The sequence below is a fragment of the Myotis lucifugus genome, unplaced genomic scaffold (genome assembly GCF_000147115.1).
Source record: "Myotis lucifugus unplaced genomic scaffold, Myoluc2.0 scaffold_29, whole genome shotgun sequence".
Lineage (NCBI taxonomy): Eukaryota > Metazoa > Chordata > Mammalia > Chiroptera > Vespertilionidae > Myotis > Myotis lucifugus.
Genome location: NW_005871077.1, coordinates 9090671 through 9106616, shown reverse-complemented (window position 1 = coordinate 9106616; position 15946 = coordinate 9090671).

The following is a 15946-nucleotide window of genomic DNA, read 5'->3' as shown; positions in this document are numbered from 1 at the left end:
CATGAGTATGATGTTGGCTGTGGGCCTGTCATATATGGCTTTTATTATGTTGAGGTATGATCCTTCTACTCCACATGCTGAGAGTTTTTATCAAAAATGGGTGTTGGATTTTGTCGAATGCTTTTTCTGCATTAATTGATATGACCATGTGGTTTTTTTCTTTCAATTTGTTTATGTGATGTATCACGTTTATTGATTGGCGGATATTGTACCATCCTTGCATCCCTGGGATAAATCCTACTTGGTCATGCTGTATGATCTTTCTGATGTACTGCTGGATCAGATTTGCTAAGATTTTGTTGAGGATTTTGGCATCTATGTTCATGAGGGATACTGGCTGGTAATTCTCTTTCATTGTGTTCTCTTTGCCTGGTTTTGGTATTAGGGTGATGCTGGCTTCATAGAATGAGCTTGGAAGTGTTCCTTCCTCTTGAATTTTTTGTAGTAGTCTGAGGAGGGTAGGTTTTAGTTCTTCCTTGAATGTTTGGTAAAACTCCCCTGTGAAGCCGTCTGGCCCTGGGCTTTTGTTTGCTGGAAGCTTTCTGATGACTGCTTCAATTTCTTCCATAGTTATTGGCCTATTGAGATTTTTAGATTCTTCCTGATTGAGTTTTGGAATGTTGTATTTTTCTGGAATTTGTCCATTTCCTCCAGGTTGTCTAGTTTGTTGGAGTACAGCTGTCCATAGTATTTTTTAACAATCGTTTGTATTTCTGTGGGGTCTGTTGTTATTTCGCCTCTATCATTTCTGATTTTGTTTATTTGGGTCCTCTCTCTTTGCTTCTTGGTGAGCCTGGCTAGAGGTTTGTCAATCTTGTTTATCCTTTCAAAGAACCAGCTCTTAGTTTCATTGATTTTCTGTATTATTTTTTTGGTCTCTATGTCATTTATTTCTGCTCTAATCTTTATTATCTCCTTCCTTCTGCTCACTCTGGGGTTTTCTTGTTGCTCTCTTTCTAATTCTTTGAGTTGTAGAGTTAGATGATTTACTACCATTTTTTCTTTCTTTTTGAGATAGGCCTGTAGACCTATAAACTTCCCTCTCAGGACTGCTTTCATTGCGTCCCATAGGTTTTGGATTGTTGTGTTTTCATTGTCATTAGTTTCCAGGATGCTTTTAATTTCTTCTTTGATCTCATTGGTAACCCAATCAATATTTAAGAACATGCTATTCAGCTTCCAAGTGTTTGAGTATTTTGGGGTTTTTTTTGTAGTTCATTTCTAATATTATGCCATCGTGATCTGAGAAGATGCTTGGAATGATTTCAATCTTCTTGAATTTGGGGAGACTTTGTTTGTGACCTAATATGTGGTCTATTTTTGAATGTGTCTTATGAGCCCTTGAGTAGAATGTATATTCCGTGACATTGGGGTGAAGTGTTCTGAAGATGTCAATTAAGTCCATCTGATCAAGTGAGTCATTTAGGGTTGCTGTTTCTTTGCTGATTGTTTGTCTAGAGGATTTATCCAGTGATGTCAATGGTGTATTAAAGTCCCCTACTATGATTGTATTGTTGTCGATCTCTCCTTTGATATCTTCCAGGAGTTTTTTTATGTATTTGGATGCTCCTGCATTGGGTGCATAAATGTTTACCAGGGTTATATCTTCTTGTTGTATTGATCCCTTTAGTATTATGAAGTGGCCTTCCTTATCTCTGGTATGGCCTTCACTTTGAAGTCTATTTTGTCTGATATAAGTATTGCTACCCCAGCTTTCTTTTCCTTTCCGTTTGCCTGGAAGATATTTTTCCATCCCTTCACTTTCAGTCTGTGTGAGTCCCTTTTAATGAGGTGGGTCTCTTGTAGACAGCAAATGTATGGGTCATGATTTTTTATCCATTCAGCCACTCGATGTCTTTTGGTTGGAGCATTTAGTCCGTTTACGTTTAAAGTTATTATTGAAAGGTACTTGTTTGTAGCCATTTCTTTTTGTGTGTGTGGCTGTTTTCTTTCTGAGCTTTTTATTTCTTCTTTTTGCACCAGTCCCTTTAGCATTTCTTGCATTGCTGGCTTGGTGGTGCTAAACTCCCTCAGACTTTTTTTGTCTGTGAAGCTTCTTATTTCCCCTTCAATTTTGAATGATAGCCTTGCTGGATAGAGTATTCTTGGATTCAGTCCTTTGCTTTGCATCACTTTGTAGATTTCCGTCCATTCTTTTCTGGCCTGATGTGTTTCTATTGAGAAATCATTTGATAATCTAATGGGAGATCCCTTGTATGTAACTTTCCGTCTCTCTCTTGCAGCCTTTAAGATTCTCTCTTTGTCCTGAACACTTGCCATGGTAATTATGATGTGTCTTGGTGTGGGTCTTTTCGGGTTCACCTTGTTTGGGACTCTCTGTGCTTGTGTGACTTTTTCTTCCCCACCTCAGGGAAGTTTTCTGATATTATTTCTTCGAATAGGTTTTCTAATCCTTGTTCCTCTTTCTGTTGTTCTGGCACCCCTATTATTCGTATGTTGTTTCGCTTCATGTTGTCCCAAAGCTCCCTTAGGCTCTCCTCCTGTCTTTTAATTTTTTTCTCCAATTGCAGTACAGTTTGGGTGTGTTTTGCTTCCTTGTCTTCTAATTCACTAATTCGGTCCTCCGCTTCTCCTAGTCTACTGTTGATGCTTTCAATGGTGTTTTTTATTGTAGCTATATCGCTCTTCATTTCTTCTTGGGTCTTGCATAAGTTATTGATTTTTTCATCTGTTTCTTCTTGCTTCTTGCATAAGTAGTTGATTTTTTCCTCCATCCGGTTTATGCATGCTAGGACCCTTATTCTGAATTCTATTTCTGTCATGTTGCATGCCTCTGTCTCACTTAGCTGCTTTTCTGGCGAGTCCTCCTTTTCTTTCCTTTGGGGGTTTCTTTGCCTACCCATGTTTGATCTCGCTGACATATGTAGATGTTGAGATGTTCAGTGGCTGCTCCCTGGGTGGCAGGGGCTCCTTGTGTTGTGGTTGCTGCTCAGACGGTCGCGGTAGCAGCTGCTTTCCAGTTGGCAGCAGCTCCTCTGGTGGGTGTTGTTCACAGCTGTGTTGGCTCTTCTGGCTGGTGGGGGGAGGCTTTACGTACAGCTGCTGTTCCACAGACAGAGGGTGTGGTGATCAGGAGGCTGTGGTGATCAGGAGGCTGCGGTGATCAGGGGGCTGCTGTTGCTTGGATCTGCGGTCTGGGAAACGCTCCTCTCTTACCAGCACTGCATGATCTGGGAAACGCTCCTCTCTTATGGGCACTGCATGGTCTGGTCAGTTCCTCAGGATGCCCCCTTTATTCTCAGTTCTCCGCAATCACAAAATCCAAATCTCAAATCTCCTGGCGCCAGCAAACCCGCGGAACTCCTTACCCCGGTCAGGGTCTGTGTCTCTGCTGGAAGCTTTTTGATGACTGCTTCAATTTGTTCCACAGTTATTGGCCTATTTAGAATTTTAGATTCTTCCTGATTAAGTTTTGGAATGTTGTATTTTTCTAGTATTATGTCCATTTCCTCCAGGTTGTATAATTTGTTGGAGTAGAGTTGTCAATAGTATTGTTTAACAATCATTTGTATTTCTGTGGGGTCTGTTGTTATTTTGCCTCTATCATTTCTGATTTTGTTTATTTGGGTCCTCTCTCTTTGCTTCTTGATGATCCTGGTGACAGTTTCATCAATCTTGTTTATCCTTTCAAAGAACCAGTTCTTGGTTTCGTTGATTTTATGTATTGTTTTTTTGGTCTCCATGTCATTTATTTCTGCACTAATCTTTATTATCTCCTTCCTTCTGCTCACTCTGGGCTTTTCTTGTTGCTCTCTTTCTAATTCTTTGAGTTGTAGAGTTAGATGATTTACTATCATTTTTTCTTGTTTTTTTTTTGTGATAGGCCTGTAGAGCTATAAACTTCCCTCTCAGGATTGCTTTCATTGTGTCCCATAGGTTTTGGATTGTTGTGTTTTCATTGTCATTAGTTTCCAGGATGTTTTTAATTTCTTCTTTAATCTCATTGGTAACCCAATCGTTATTTAATAACATGCTATTCAGCTTCCAAGTGTTTGAGTATTTAGGTTTGTTTTTATTGTAGTTTATTTCAAATATTATGCCATCGTGGTCTGAGAAGATGCTTGGTATGATTTCAATCTTCTTGAATTTGGGTAGACTTTGTTTGTGACCCAATATGTGGTCTATTTTTGAATATGTACCATGAGCACTTCAGAAGATCGTATATTCCGTGGCTTTGGGGTGAAGTGTTCTGAAGATGTCAATTAAGTCCATCTGATCTAGTGAGTCATTTAGGATTGCTGTTTCTTTGCTGATTGTTTGTCTAGAGCAGCTGTGGGCAAACTATGGCCCACGGGCCGGATCCGGCCCGTTTGAAATGAAGAAAACTAAAAAAAAAAAAAAAAGACCCTACCCTTTTATGTAATGATGTTTACTTTGAATTCATATTAGTTCACACAAACTCTCCATCCATGCTTTTGTTCTGGCCCTCTGGTCCAGTTTAAGAACCCATTGTGTCCCTCGAGTCAAAAAGTTTGCCCACCCCTGGTCTAGAGGATTTATCCAGTGATGTCAGTGGTGTATTAAAGTCTCCTACTATGATTGTATTGTTGTCGATCTCTCCTTTGATATCTTCCAGGAGCTTTTTTATGTATTTGGGTGCTCCTGCATTGGGTGCATATATGTTTATCAGGGTTATATCTTCTTGTTGTGTTTTTCCCTTTAGTATTATGAAGTGGCCTTCCTTATCTCTTGTTATGGCCTTCACTTTGAGGTCTATTTTTTCCGATATAAGTATTGCTACCCCAGCTTTTTTTCATTTCCATTTGCCTAAAAGATATTTTTTTATCCCTTCACTTTCAGTCTGTGTGAGTCCCTTCTTCTGAGGTGGGTCTCTTGTAGACAGCAAATGTATGGGTCATGTTTTTTTATCCATTCAGCCACTCGATGTCTTTTGGTTCATGCATTTAGTACATTTACATTTAAAGTTATTATTGAAAGGTACTTGTTTGTAGCCATTTCTATTTTTTTGAGTGGCTGTTTTCTTTCTGAGCTTTTTATTTCTTTTTTTTTACACCAGTCCCTTTAGCATTTCTTGCATTGCTGGCTTGGTGATGGTAAACTCCCTTAGCCTTTTTTTGTCTGTGAAGCTTCTTATTTCCCCTTCAGTTTTGAATGATAGCCTTGCTGGATAGAGTATTCTTGGATTCAGTCCTTTGCTTTGCATCACTTTGTAAATTTCTGTCCATTCTTTTCTGGCCTGATGTGTTTCTGTTGAGAAATCATTTGATAATCTAATGGGAGATCCCTTGAATGTAACTTTCCATCTCTCTCTTGCAGCCTTTAAGATTCTCTCTTTGTCCTGAACATTTGCCATGGTAATTATGATGTGTCTTGGCATGGGTCTTTTCGGGTTCACCTTGTTTGGGACTCCTTTGCTTGTGTGATTTTTTTCTTCCCCACCTCTGTGAAGTTTTCTGACATTATTTGTTCAAATAGGTTTTCTAAGTCTTGTTCCTCTTTCTGTTGTTCTGCCACCCCTATTATTCGTATGTTGTTTCATTTCATGTTGTCCCATAGCTCCCTTAGGCTCTCCTCCTGTCTTTTAATTCTTTTCTCCAATTGCTGTTCAGTTTGTGTGTGTTTTGTTTCCCTGTCTTCTAATTCACTAATTCGTTCCTCCACTTCTCCTAGTCTACTGTTGAAAGTTTCAATGGTGTTTTTTATTGCAGCTATATCACTCTTCATTTCTTCTTGGTTCTTACATAATTTATTGATTTTTTTCATCTATTTCTTCTTGCTTCTTGCATAAGTTGTTGATTTTTTTCTCCATCCGGTTTATGCACTCTAGGACTCTTAATCTGAATTCTTTTTCTGACATGTTGCATGCCTCTGTATCACTTAGCTGTTTTTCTGGCAAGTCCTTTTCTTTCCTTTGGGGGTTTCTTTGTCTACCCATGTTTGATTGTACCACCATACCTAGATTTTGAGTTGTTCAGTGGCTGCTCCTTGAGTGGCAGTGGCTCCTCAGGCTGCGGTTGCTCTTCGGGCATTTGTGATAACAGCTGCTCCTCAGTTGGTAGCAGCTCCTCTGGTGGCTGCTGTTCACAGTTGCGGTGGCTCCTCTGGCTGGTGGGGGGAGGCTTCACACACAGCTGCTATTCCTCAGACAGAGCTCAAAATAATACATTCTTAATGAGAAGGTCTAGGTTCGAAAATGTGCATTTAGTGCGTGCCAATAATGGGCTTCCTAAACCCCAGAATTAGGCAAAACTGCCTAGTCATAGACATCGTAGACACCCAAAGGATTTTACGTTGAAGTTGTCCTCAGAAAACTTTGAAGCAGAGAAGCAAGAAATAATGTGTAGGGCAGCCTGGCCATCAAGAAAGGATAGGAGAGAAAGAGGACAAGTTGTGACCACCCAGTTTCTCTTCCCAGGCCCATCAATTAGGGCAAGAAGCCAGTGTGTTTAGGGAAAAAGCCTTCCTCCTGGAAACAAAAAAAGTTGAGAATAAGTGCCAATCCCCTTTAACAATTCACCATAAGTTGCCCAACTTAATATGTAGTTACATGACAAAGAACTTGTTTGAACATATTGGAGTAAAGGGACAATCTTGGCCTGAGTCTCAGAAGGAGTATTTGAGTGAAGGAAGAGGCATTCTTGTGACTTGGAAGAAGAGTTTTGGGATGGTGCCTGGGGAAGAAAAATATCACAGCACAAGCAAAGGTATAAATGGGCATAAATTGTTTTGTTGTTTTTTTCAATTCTTTATTGTTAAAAGTATTACATATACCCCCTCCACCCCCATTGACCTCAGACAATAGGGGGGGTAAAGGCCATTCACTTTCATTCTCATGGTGCTCTCATTATTCCCTACGTGTGCACTCACATTTCTAGTCTCTGCACCTCTGCTGCACTGGTCTGGCCAGCTGGTTGCCCTCACAACCCATCTCTACCTATAGGTATAAAGATCCTCTGACATCACCTCAAATTGTCATTCCTTCAGAGAGCCTTTCCAGACCTACTTCCCACCCTTCTCAGAACATAGTTCTGTTCTCCATCCCTCAATATCTCATAGTGTTTTCTTCTAGTATTTTCAGATTCTGCACTGCTTCTTAGTCATTATAAACCTGTCTTCCTCCTCAACAAGACTATGAAGTCCCAAAAAAGTGGGACTAGGAATATGTCTTTTTAACCCTCAGAAGTTTAGGAGAGTCAGGTCCGGGACAAAGCACCAACACGTCCGTCTAAGCCTCCGCCATTTTCCTAGGCCCATTGATTTTTTAAAAAATAAAGTGAAAGGGGATAGGGGAGGAAGGGGGAGACAAAGAAAGAGAGAAAAAGAGAGAAACATTGATGTGAGAGAGACACATCACTTGGTTTCCTCCCGCACCTCCCCCTGGGGCAGAGGATCAAACCTGCAACCCAGGTGTATGCCCTTGAATGGAAATTGAACCTGAGACCATTCGTGTATGTAGGCCAACACTCTAACCACTGAGCACACCAGCCAGAGCAATGCATTTTTAATTATAGGAATCTCAAACACTGGAGATAGTATTTCTTTGGATAAAATTAATCTTGGTTTTCTGAAAAGTTCTTCATAACCATTGATCTTAAAAGAGTAAAGGTCATCACTCCAGTCCTGTTTGTTTTATAACTAACAAAGGGCAAAATAGGCCTTTTTGTAAAATACACAAACCTCCTAGTTGGGTTCTCAAACACTTAACTACTAATGTTACCTCTAGTTCAAATGGCACAATTAAAATAGGTGACCTCGAGGGTGACTTTCAGGCACAGAAAAGATGATAGTTACTCTGGCTTTAACATAAGCTAATCAAAGTTACTAATTAAAACGCATATTTTTCTAAGCTTTTATGTTTAATTTATAATTTTATAAAGATTTTAAAAGATACATGAACTAATATATCTTAATTACTTATGGCATGTTATTTAAAATCTGATAAACTTATCACTTATAAAGAGTGTTTAATAAGAGAGAAGTTAATTCCCTTTCATTGCATGTATACATTTAATATATTTGATTTTCAATTGCTTCTAAGAACTAGAAACTTTCTAAAATATAATTTTTTATAAATCAAATAAATTAAAAGGATAAATTTCACAAATCTTAAATTTTCTTAGCATTTTAATACTGTTTAAACACTTAGTTAACTCTGAACTTTTGACTGAAAACCATAATGATATCAACAATACTTTGGATTTTAATCATGAGGTCTATTTGCTAGATATCCTGATTTGGCCATTGTTTAAATTAATCAAACATATACAGATAACTTCTATGGGATATTGTGGGCCAGATTTACCTCATCATTTCTATAACTTTCCTCTTCACTCCCAGGTTAAAAGACACTGACAATTAAAGGGCTGCTGTGATGTGAATATTTGTGTCCACCCCCCAAACTTATATGTTGAAATCTAATGCTCAGTGTATTAGGAGGTGGGCCTTTGGGAAGTGATGAGGTCATGAGGGTGGGACCCTCATGAATGGGATTAGAGCTCTTATAAAAAAGCCCAGAGAAAGCTCCTTTGCCCCTTCCATCATATGGCAGTCTATACCCCAAGGCCCTCAATGGAACCTGGCTATGCTGGCACTTCCATGTTGAACTTCCAGGCTCCAAACTGCAAAAAATAAATTTATGTTGTTGTTAAGCCACCCAGTCTATGGTATTTTATTATAGCAGCTTGGTTGGACTAAGATAGGGCATTTATGTTACCTTAAGCAAGTGGAGGTTTCCAATTTAGTGGGCCAAGATTAAATATTACCCAGAAAAAAATGAATCTGAGGTTCAGGATTAAAATATTGACCAAGAACAGATGTAACAGATTTAATCTTTTTCAGTCATTGTAACTAAAGTTACATTGTAAAAGTCATTGTAAAATTCAATGGAAAAGTCATTGTTATGAGTCATACAAAGAGACAGACTTCCCAGCCTACAACCCTAGATTGAAATTCTACATTGCTTAATTCTTCCCTCTGATTTGATTTGAGCCTTTTTTCCACTTTTTTTCCAGGTGCAGTTAATTTGCTTCCCTGATTATTTGGATTTTAGAGTTTTGTTTATTTTGTTTTGTGTTGTTGGCCTCTCATGACATTTTAATGTCTTTCTGTCTGACTCTAATGACACTTTTTTTCATTTGATTCTTTGAACACTAATGTATTTCTTTCATATGTTGCATCACTTGACTTGAATAAATAGGATTCAATATTTTTCCTATTTTTAAAAAGCCACAATCCCTAATGATACAAATATGACACCCAGTCGGGTTCTGCATTATGAAACTCAATAATACCAAAGTCACACTAATGACAACAAACACAAGGTAAATTCATCTTACCCTCTAGCTCCTGACCTTATTTAAAATCACAACTTCTCATGTACTTTACCTTGCTCTACTTTTTTCCATAGTACCCATCACTTTCAAACATGATATACTGGAACTTGTTTATTATGCTTACTTTTATTGTCTTCTCCTCACAACTGAAATATAAACTCCATAAGCACGGGTAGTGCTGCTGTCTTGTTCACTGAAGTATCACTGTACCTACAACAGTGTTTGGCAGTTAGTAGGTACTCAAAAGATATGTTGAATGAATATGTTAATAAAAGCTAGACTGACTACATAATTTGTGGGGTATCTCACTAAAAAAATTTATTAAGAATTTCAAGATGGTACCAGCAGAGTATTAGACTAAGCATGGGCCCCATATAAGAACAGGACACTTGCAACAATATAGGTCACATACTCATATAGTTAACCTGAATATAAGTGTACAAATACAAATGGTAAAGCAGCACATGACATATTACCTTATAATCATACTAGGCCTGGTGCACAGATTCGTGCGCTGGTGTGGTCCCTTGGCCTGGCCTGTGGACATCCCGCGAGGGGTTCCGGATTGCAAGAGGGCACAGGCCAGGCCGAGGGACCCTACTGGTGCATGATTGGGGCTAGGGAGGGACTGTGGGAGGGTTCCAGGGCATGTCTAGCCAGTCTTGCCCAGTCCCAATCAGCAGGACCCCAGCAGTAAGCTAACCTACCAGTCGGAGTGACTGCCCCCTGGTGGTCAGTGTGCATCATAGCGACTGGTCCAACAGTGGAAGGAACAGTTGGACAATTAGCATATAGGCTTTTATTATATAGGATTTGTGCATTGTTGTGATCCACTTGATTATAAACTTTCAGGCAAGGTTTACATGGTCTTCATGTTTGTGTATTCGGTTAGTGTATCATTGGTTATATTACTCAGACAGCATCACATTAAGAGGTAAGTGCTTGAGTGCTAAACACAAACAAATAAACAGATGCTTACCAAATGCTCAAGAAATGTCACCAAGTAATGTTCTGACAAAGTACAGAGAATTTCAAATTCAGAGTACCCTTTTATCCTCTGTGAACTCAGAGATGGACTACAGGATCACTAAAGGTGGGCAGTACTTTCAGTGTTCATGCCTTATTTGTGGACCCATGAGTCTGGAATTGCACCCCAAACCTCTGTTAAAGCATTATCTCACTGAGTGGCTCAGTTGGATGGAGCATGTCAGTACATCAAAAAGGTTGATTTCCGAGGAGCAGCGACGTGTGCAGCTCACTCCTGTCCAAAGAACAGCAGCCGTGCAAGCAGCCCACCCCCATCTGAGGAGCAGCAGATTTGCAATAAACCTGTCCAAGTACAAGGAGCAGTAGCCCCACAAGCATCCCACCACATCAGAGGAACGACAGCAGAGTGCAGCCAGCCCCCATTCAAGGAACAGCAGCCATGTGAGCAGTCTGCCCCAGTTCAAGGAGTAGCAGCTGTGTGTGTAGCCCGCCCCCATCCAAGGAACAGTGGCCTCGTGATCATCACACCCTCTGTCTGAGGAACAGCAGCTGTGTGAGAAGCCTCCCCACATCAGCCAGAGGAGCCACCATGGCTGTGAACAGCACCCACCAGAGGAGCTGCTGCCAACTGAGGAGCAACTGCTACCACAACCGCCCGAGGAGCAACCGCAGTCCGAGGAGCCGCAGCCACACAAGGAGCAGCCCCTGAATGACTCAACATCTAGATCTGTCAGTGAGATCAAACATGGGTAGACAAAGAAACCCCCAAAGGAAAGAAGAGAAGGACTCGCAAGAAAAGCAGCTAAGTGAAACAGAGGCATGCAAAATGTCAGAAAAAGAATTCAGATTAAGGGTCCTAGAGTGAATAAACCGGATGGAAGAAAAAAATCGACAACTTATGCAAGAAGCAAGAAGAAATAGATGAAAAAAATCAATAAATTATGTAAGAACCAAGAAGAAATGAAGAGTGATATAGCTGCAATAAAAAAAAAACCATTGAAAGTTTTAACAGGAGAAGCGGAGGAACGAATTAGCGAATTAGAAGACAGGGAAACAAAACACACACAAACTGAACTGCAATTGGAGAAAAAAATTAAAAGACAGTAGGAGAGCCTAAGGGAGCTATGGGACAACATGAAACAAAACAACATACGAATAATAGGGGTGCCAGAACAACAGAAAGAGGGACAAGGGTTAGAAAACCTATTGGAAGAAATAATATCAGAAAACTTCCCAGAGGTGGGGAAGAAAAAAGTCACACAAGCACAGAGAGTCCCCAAAAAGATGAACCCGAAAAGACCCATGCCAAGACACATCATAATTACCATGGAAAATGTTCAGGACAAAGAGAGAATATTAAAGGCTGCAAGAGAGAGACAGAAAGTTACATACAAGGAATCTCCCATTAGATTTTCAAATGACTTCTCAACAGAAACATATCAGGCCAGAAAACAATGGACAGAAATTTACAAAGTGATGCAGAGCAAAGGACTGAATCCAAGAATACTCTATCCAGCAAGACTATCATTCAGAATTGAAGGGGAAATAAGAAGCTTCACAGACAAAAAAAGGCTAAGGGAGTTTATCACCACCAAGCCAGCAATGCAAGAAATGCTAAAGAGACTGGTATAAAAATAAAAAATAAAAAACTAAGAAAGAAAACAGCCACAAAAAAATAGAAATGGCTACAAACAAGTACCTTTCAATAATAACTTTAAACATAAATGTACTAAATGCATGAGCCAGAAGACATCGAGTGGCTGAATGGATAAAAAAACATGACCCATACATTTGCTGTCTACAAGAGACCCACCTCAGAAGAAGGGACTCACACAGACTGAAAGTGAAGGGATGGAAAAATATCTTTCAGGAAAATGTAAATGGAAAAAAAAAAAGCTGTGGTAGCAAAACTTATATCAGAAAAAATAGACATCAAAGTGAAGGCCGTAACAAGAGATAAGAAAGGCCACTTCATAATACTAAAGGCATTGATACAACAAGAAGATATAACCCTGATAAACATATATGCACCCAATGCAGGAGCATCCAAATACATAAAAAAACTCCTGGAAGATATCAAAGGAGAGATCGACAACAATACAATCATAGTAGGGGACTTTAATACACCACTGACATCACTGGATAAATCCTCTAGACAAACAATCAGCAAAGAAACAGCAACCCTAAATGACTCACTTGATCAGATGGACTTAATTGACATCTTCAGAACACTTCACCCCAAAGCCACCGAATATACATTCTACTCAAGGGCTCATAAGACACATTCAAAAATAGACCACATATTGGGTCACAAACAAAGTCTCCCCAAATTCAAGAAGATTGAAATCATACCAAGCATCTTCTCAGATCACGATGGCATAATATTAGAAATGAACTACAAAAAAAACAACCCAAAATACTCAAACACTTGGAAGCTGAATAGCATGTTCTTAAATATTGATTGGGTTACCAATGAGATCAAAGAAGAAATTAAAAGCATCCTGGAAACTAATGACAATGAAAACACAACAATCCAAAACCTATGGGACGCAATGAAAGCAGTCCTGAGAGGGAAGTTTATCGGTCTACAGGCCTATCTCAAAAAGCTAGAAAAAATGGTAGTAAATCATCTAACTCTACAACTCAAAGAATTAGAAAGAGAGCAACAAGAAAACCCCAGAGTGAGCAGAAGGAAGGAGATAATAAAGATTAGAGCAGAAATAAATGACATAGAGACCAAAAAAATAATACAGAAAATCAATGAAACTAAGAGCTGGTTCTTTGAAAGGATAAACAAGATTGACAAACCTCTAGCCAGGCTCACCAAGAAGCAAAGAGAGAGGACCCAAATAAACAAAATCAGAAATGATAGAGGCGAAATAACAACAGACCCCACAGAAATACAAACGATTGTTAAAAAATACTATGGACAGCTGTACTCCAACAAACTAGACAACCTGGAGGAAATGGACAAATTCCAGAAAAATACAACATTCCAAAACTCAATCAGGAAGAATCTAAAAATCTCAATAGGCCAATAACTATGGAAGAAATTGAAGCAGTCATCAGAAAGCTTCCAGCAAACAAAAGCCCAGGGCCAGACGGCTTCACAGGGGAGTTTTACCAAACATTCAAGGAAGAACTAAAACCTACCCTCCTCAGACTACTACAAAAAATTCAAGAGGAAGGAACACTTCCAAGCTCATTCTATGAAGCCAGCATCACCCTAATACCAAAACCAGGCAAAGAGAACACAATGAAAGAGAATTACCAGCCAGTATCCCTCATGAACATAGATGCCAAAATCCTCAACAAAATCTTAGCAAATCTGATCCAGCAGTACATCAGAAAGATCATACAGCATGACCAAGTAGGATTTATCCCAGGGATGCAAGGATGGTACAATATCCGCCAATCAATAAACGTGATACATCACATAAACAAATTGAAAGAAAAAAACCACATGGTCATATCAATTAATGCAGAAAAAGCATTCGACAAAATCCAACACCCATTTTTGATAAAAACTCTCAGCATGGTGGGAGTAGAAGGATCATACCTCAACATAATAAAAGCCATATATGACAGGCCCACAGCCAACATCATACTCAATGGACAAAAACTAACACCATTTCCCCTAAGAACAGGAACAAGACAAGGATGCCCACTCTCACCACTCCTGTTCAACATAGTCCTGGAAGTATTAGCCATTGCAATTAGAAAAGAAGAAGAAATAAAAGGCATCCAAATTGGAAAAGAGGAAGTAAAACTGTCCTTATTTGCAGACGACATGATATTATACATACAAAACCCTAGAGACTCCGTCAAAAATTTACTAGACTTAATACATGAATTTGGCAAAGTAGCAGGATACAAAATTAATGCCAAGAAATCTGAGGCATTTCTATACACCAATAGTGAACTTGCAGAAAGAGAGATTAGAAAAACAATCCCATTTACCATCGCACCAAAAAAATTAAGCTACCTAGAAATAAACTTAACTAAAGAGGTAAAAGACCTCTGCTCAGAAAACTACAGGACATTGAAAAAAGAGATAGAGGAAGACATAAACAGATGGAAGAACATACCGTGTTCATGGATTGGTAGAATCAACATCATTAAAATGTCCATACTACCCAAAGCAATCTATAAATTCAACGCACTTCCCATTAAAATACCAACGGCATACTTCACAGATCTAGAACGAACTCTCCAAAAATTCATCTGGAATAAAAAAAGACCCCGAATAGCTGCAGCAATCCTGAGAAAGAACAAAGTAGGTGGGATCTCAATACCAGATATCAAGCTGTATTACAAAGCCACTGTTCTCAAAACTGCCTAGTACTGGCACAAGAACAGACATATAGATCAATGGAATAGAATAGAGACCCCAGAAATCGGCCCGAACCAATATGCTCAATTAATATTTGACAAAGGAGGCAAGAACATACAATGGAGCCAAGATAGTCTCTTCAATAAATGGTGTTGGGAAAATTGGACAGATATATGCAAGAAAATGAAACTAGACCACCAACTTACACCATACACAAAAATAAACTCAAAATGGATAAAGGACTTAAATGTACGACAGGAAACCATAAAAATTCTAGAAGAATCCAAGGGCAACAAAATCTCAGACATATGCCGAAGCAATTTCTTCACTGATACAGCTCCTAGAGCAGTTGAAACTAAAGAGAAAATGAACAAATGGGACTACATCAAAATAAAAAGCTTCTGCACAACAAAAGAAACCATCAACAAAACAACAAGAAAACCCACTGCCTGGGAAAACATATTTGCCAACGTCATATCTGATAAGGGCCTAATCTCCAAAATTTATAGGGAACTCTTACAACTTAAGAAAAAGAAGATAAACAATCCAATCAAAAAATGGGCAAAGGATCTAAATAGACACCTTTCAAAAGAGGACATTCAGAAAGCCAAGAGACATATGAAAACATGCTCAAAGTCACTAATCATCCGAGAAATGCAAATCAAAACAACAATGAGGTACCATCTCACACCTGTCAGAGTGGCTATCATCAACAAATCAACAAACAACAAGTGCTGGAGAGGATGTGGAGAAAAAGGAACACTTGTGCACTGCTGGTGGGAATGCAGACTGGTGCAGCCACTATGGAAGACAGTATGGAGTTTCCTCAAAACCTGGAAATGGAACTCCCATTTGACCCTGTGATCCCACTTCTAGGAATTTATCCCAAGAAACCAGAAACACCAATCAGAAAGGATATATGCACCTATATGTTCATAGCAGCACAATTCACCATAGCTAAGATCTGGAAACAGCCTAAATGCCCATCAGTAGTTGAATGGATTAGAAAACTGTGGTACATCTACACGATGGAATACTATGCTGCTGTAAGAAAGAAGGTACTCTTACCATTTGCAACAGCATGGATGGAGCTGGAGAGCATTATGCTAAGTGAAATAAGCCAGTCAATGAAGGAAAAATACCACATGATCTCACTCATTCATGGATAATAGAGACCATTATAAACTTTTGAACAATAATAGATACAGAGGCAGAGCTGCCTCACACAGATTGTCAAACTGCAGCGGGAAGGCCGGGGAGGGTTGGGGGGCAGGCGGGAGGGGGTTAAGAGATCAACGGAAGGGCTGTATGC